A 6,024-nucleotide genomic window follows, 5' to 3' on the forward strand; every position below is an offset into this window, starting at 1 on the left:
ACACCGGAAGCAGTCTGGATGAAGGAGTTCATCACCGACCTAGGAGTTATTCCCATTGCGTTGGGCCCGATGACTCTCTTATGTGATAACACTGGAGCTATTGCCCTTGCCAAGGAGCCCAGGTTTCACAAGAAGACCAGGCACATCAAGTGTCGCTTCAACTCCATTCGTGAATATATTCAAGATGGAGACATAGATATTTGTAAAGTACATACGGATCTGAATGTCGCAGATCCGTTGACTAAACCTCTTCCACGAGCAAAACATGATCAACACCAGAACTCTATGGGTGTTCGATTCATCACTCTAGATTATTGACTCTAGTTCAAGTGGGAGACTGTTGGAAATATGCCCTAGAGGCAATGATAAAATAGTTATTATTGTATTTCCTTGTTCATGATAATTGTCTATTGTTCATGCTATAATTGTATTAACCGGAAACTGTAATACATGTGTGAATACATAGACTAAAACATGTCCCTAGTGAGCCTCTAGTTGACTGGCTCGTTGATCAATAGATGGTTGTGGTTTCCTGGCCATGGACATTGGATGTCATTGATAACGGGATCACATCATTAGGAGAATGATGTGGTGGACAAGACCCAATCCTAAGCATAGCACAAGATCGCATAGTTCATTTGCTAGAGCTTTTCTAATGTCAAGTATCGTTTCCTTAGACCATGAGATTGTGCAACCCCCGGATACCGTAGGAGTGCTTTGGGTGTATCAAACGTCACAACGTAACTGGGTGACTATAAAGGTGCACTACAGGTATCTCCGAAAGTGTCTGTTGGGTTGGCACGAATTGAGACTGGGATTTGTCACTCCGTATGATGGAGAGGTAACTCTGGGCCCACTCGGTAATGCATCATTATAACGAGCTCAATGTGACTAAGGAGTTAGCCATGGGATCCTGCGTTATGGAACGAGTAAAGAGACTTGCCGGTAACGAGATTGAACGAGGTATAGAGATACCGACGATCGAATCTCGGGCAAGTAACATACCGATGGACAAAGGGAATTGTATACAGGATTGATTGAATCCCCGACATCGTGGTTCATCCGATGAGATCATCGTGGAACATGTGGGAGCCAACATGGGTATCCAGATCCCGCTGTTGGTTATTGGCCGGAGAGATGTCTCGGTCATGTTTACATGGTTCCCGAACCCGTAGGGTCTACACACTTAAGGTTCGGTGACGCTAGAGTTGTTATGGGAAATTGTATGTGGTTATTGAAGGTTGTTCGGAATCTCGGATGAGATCCCGGATGTCATGAGGAGTTCCGGAATAGTCCGCAGGTAAAGATTTATATATGGGAAGTCCAGTTTCAGTCACCGGAATGGTTTCGGGGGTTATCGGTATTGTACCGGGACCACCGAAAGGTGTCCGGGGGTCCACCGGGTGGGGCCACCTGCCCCGGAGGACTTAATGGGCTGAATGTGGGAGGGAACCAGCCCCCTAGTGGGCTGGTGCGCCCCCCAAGGGCCCAAGGCGCCTAGGGTTGGAAACCCTAAGGGGAGGGGGCGCCTCCCACCTTGCTTGGGGGGCAAGTCTTCCCCTCCTAGCCGCCGCCCCCCCTCTAGATGCATCTAGGGGGGCCGACCCCCTCTTCCCTTCCCCCTATAAATAGTGGGGGGAGGGCAGTCACACCCCTTCCCTGGCGCAGCCCTCCCCCCTCCAACTCCTCCTCCTCCTCCGTAGTGCTTGGCGAAGCCCTGCAGGAGAACCGCAAGCTCCACCACCATGCCGTCGTGCTGCTGGAGTTTTCCCTCAACTTCTCCTCTCCCCTTGCTGGACCAAGAAGGAGGAGACGTCCCCGAGCTGTATGTGTATTGAACACGAAAGCCGTCCATTCGGCGCTAGATCGGATCTTCCGCGATTTGAATCGCCGCGAGTACGACTCCATCAACCGCATTCTTGTAACGCTTCCGCTTAGCGATCTTCAAGGGTATGCAGATGCACTCCCTCTCTCTCGTTGCTAGCATGTCCTAGATTGATCTTGGTGACACGTAGGAATTTTTTTGAATTGTTACTACATTCCCCAACAACCCTACCCCCTGGGCGCGCCCTTCACCCTTGTGGCCGCCTCGTGGCTCTTCTGACTTGCACTCCAAGTCTCCTGGGTGTCTTCTGGTCCAAGAAAAATCATCGCGAAAGTTTTATTCCGTTTGGACTCGTTTGGTATTCCTTTTCTGCGAAACTCTAAAACAAGGAAAAAAACAAAAACTGGCACTGGGCTCTAGGTTAATAGGTTAGTCCCAAAAATCATATAAAATAGCATATTAATGCATATAAAACATCCAAAACAGATAATATAATAGCATGAAACAATAAAAAGTTATAGATACGTTGGAGACGTATCACCTATCCAATTAGGACTAAATTCATAACCAAAGCAAATTACCATGCTGTCTAGAGACTCTCAAAATAATATAAGTGAAGCATGAGAGTTCAATAATTTCTACAAAAGCCACCACCGTGCTCCAAAAAGATATAAGTGAAGCACTAGAGCAAAATTCCTAGCTCAAAAGATATAAGTGAAGCACATAGAGTATTCTAATAAATTACGATTAATATGTGTCTCTCCCAAAAGGTGTGTACAGCAAGGATGATTGTGGTGAACTAAAAAGCAAAGACTCAAATCATACAATACGCTCCAAGCAAAACACATATCATGTGGTGAATAAAAATATAACCTCAAGTAAAGTTACCGATAGACGAAGACGAAAGAGGGGATGCCTTCCGGGGTATCCCCAAGCTTAGGCTCTTGGTTGGCCTTGAATATTACCTTGGGGTGCCTTGGGCATCCCCAAGCTTTGGCTCTTGCCACTCCTTATTCCATATTCCATCAAATCCTTACCCAAAACTTGAAAACTTCACAACACAAAACTCAACAGAAAATATCATAAGCTCCGTTAGTATAAGAATATAAATAACCACTTTTGGTACTGTTGTGAACTCATTCTTTATTTATATTGGTGTAATATCTACTGTATTCCAACTTCTCCATGGTTCATACCCCCCGATACTACCCATAGATTCAACAAAATAAGCAAACAACACATAGAAAACAGAATCTGTCAAAAATAGAACAGTCTGTAGTAATCTGTAACTCTCGAATACTTCTGTAACTCCAACAATTCTGAAAAAATAGGACAACCTGGGCAATTTGTTTATTAATCTTCTGCAAAAAGAATCAATATTTTATCATGCTTCTTTTAAAAATAAGAATTGGTTTTCCTGAGCGCAAAAGTTTCTGTTTTTTCAGCAAGATCAAATCAACTATCACCGTAAGCCATCCCAAAGGTCTTACTTGGCACAAGCACTAATTAAAACACAAAAACACATCTAACCAGAGGCTAGATGAATTATTTATTGAAAAACAGAAGCAAAAAGCAAAGAGCAAAAATAAAATTGGGTTGCCTCCCAACAAGCAGTATTGTTTAACGACCTTAGCTAGGCATAAAAACACAAATAGATCTATGTATTGTCATCTCCCCCCTTCTGGACGTAAAGAGAGAATTTCTTGTCCAGAGCATTTATCTTTCTATTTTGTGAAAGCACATGGCCATTAATAGTAGAAGAAAGATTAAGCACTCTTCGAAAATTTGCATCCAAACTAGCCTTCATCTCTTTGATTATTTCATTTTGATAAAAGCACATAAGAGTAGTTGATTCAACACTTTCACCTTTGGAGTGCCCAAATATGGTTTTCATCTTTTCATAAGTATCAAAGGCATCTCCTCCAAGAAATCCATTTTCAAATATGGAATCCAAAACTTGTTTAAGAGAAAGAGGCAAACCAACATAAAAGCTTTTCAAGTATATCTTAATATGGTGTTGAGGCACATGGCTAGCTTGAATCCTCAATAGTCTGTCCCAAGCATATCTTAAAGATTCATCGAGCAAATAACGAAAGATTTCGGGATCATCTTCATCAAAATTGTTTAGACTTTCCTTAGCAACATCGTAAGGTCTTTACATAGCATCATTATTTATGAGCTTAGAAAGGACAGAGGGGTTGTCCAAAGCATTAAAACTCGGAAGAAAACCTTTAGCCCTTTTTAGGTCAGCCATAGCGATAGAAAGACGGACTTAGGCAAACAAGTGAACGGCGAAAGAAAAGGCAAATCTTTTCAAAAAAAAATAGAAGTGGGGGAGAGGAAAACGAGAGGCAAAGGGAAAATAATGTAATGCAAGAGATGAGAGTTTTATGATGGGTACTTGGTATGTCTTGACTTGGCGTAGATATCCCCGGCAACGGCGCCAGAAATTCTTCCTGCTACTTCTTGATCTTGTGTTGGTTTTTCCCTTGAAGAGGAAAGGGTGATGCAGCAAAGTAGAGATAAGTATTTCCCTCGGTTAGAGAACCAAGGTATCAATCCAGTAGGAGACAACGCACAAATCACCAATACCTGCACAAAGAATCAAACAACTTGCACCCAACGTGATAAAGGGGTTGTCAATCCTTCACGGTCACTTGCAAAAGTGAGATCTGGTAGAGATAGATAAATAAAACTAAACAAAAGATAAACTATTTTTGGGTTTTTTGGTTTATAGATCGGAAAGTAAAAGATTGCAAAATAGTAGATCGGAAACTTATATGATGGAAAATAGACCCGGGGGCCATAGGTTTCACTAGAGGCTTCTCTCAAGATAGCAAATAGTACGGTGGGTGAACAAATTACTGTCGAGCAATTGATAGAAAAGCACAAAGTTATGATGATATCTAAGGCAATGATTATGAAATATAGGCATCACGTCCGTGTCAAGTAGACCGAAATGATTTTGCATCTACTACTATTACTCCACACATCGACCGACTCCTGCCTGCATCTAGAGTATTAAGTTCATGAAGAACAGAGTAACACATTAAGTAAGATGACATGATGTAGAGGAATAAACTCAAGCAATATGATGTAAACCCCATCTTTTTATCCTCGATGGCAACAATACAATACGTGTCTTGCTGCCCCTACTGTCACTAGGAAAGGACACCGCAAGATTGAACCCAAAGCTAAGCACTTCTCCCATTGCAAGAAAAACCAATCTAGTTGGCCAAACCAAACCGATAATTCGAAGAAAATTACAAAGATATCAAATCATGCATAAAAGAATCCAGAGGAGATTCAAATAATATTCATAGATAAGCTGATCATAAATCCACAAATCATCGGATCTCGACAAACACACCGCAAAAGAAGATTACATTGGATAGATCTCCAAGAACATCAAGGAGAACATGGTATTGATAATCAAAGAGAGAGAAGAAGCCATCTAGCTACTAGCTATGGACCCGTAGGTCTGACGTAAACTACTCACGCTTCATCGGAAGGGCAATAGAGTTGATGTAGAAGCCCAGTGTGATCGAATCCCCCTCCGGCAGGATGCCGGAAAAGGCCCCTAAAAGGGATCTCACAGGAACAGAAGGTTGCGGCGGTGGAAAAGTGTTTTCGTGGATGCTTCTGGTGGTTTGGGAATATATGTGAATATATAGGAGGATGATCTAGGTCAGGGGGTCACCGAGGGGCCCACAAGTTAGGGGGGGCGCCCTACCCCCCTGGGCGCGCCCTCCGCCCTTGTGGCCACCTCGTGGCTCTTCTGACTTGCACTCTAAGGCTCCTAGGTGTCTTCTGGTCCAAGAAAAATCACCGCGAAGGTTTTATTCCGTTTGGTATTCGTTTTATGCGAAAGAAAAAAACAGAAACTCGCACTGGGCTCTAGGTTAATAAGTTAGTCCCAAAAATAATATAAAATAGCATATTAATGCATACAGAACATCCAAAATAGATAATATAATAGCATGGAACAATAAAAAATTATAGATACGTTGGAGACATATAAGTCATGCATGCTGATATGCGGTAGCTGTTCGGGCCAAAAAAGCCCAAAACCGCACATCGGTCAATTTTTTTCCAAGGATGTTTTAGGGGATCTACTAGAGATGCTCTTAGGCCAACTCAACGCCGGCCTCTAAAATATCAGCATGTGAATAGTGATACTCAAAATTATAGCATATCAA

Source organism: Triticum aestivum, chromosome 5D (assembly GCF_018294505.1).
Source record: "Triticum aestivum cultivar Chinese Spring chromosome 5D, IWGSC CS RefSeq v2.1, whole genome shotgun sequence".
In the NCBI taxonomy this organism is placed as follows: domain Eukaryota; kingdom Viridiplantae; phylum Streptophyta; class Magnoliopsida; order Poales; family Poaceae; genus Triticum; species Triticum aestivum.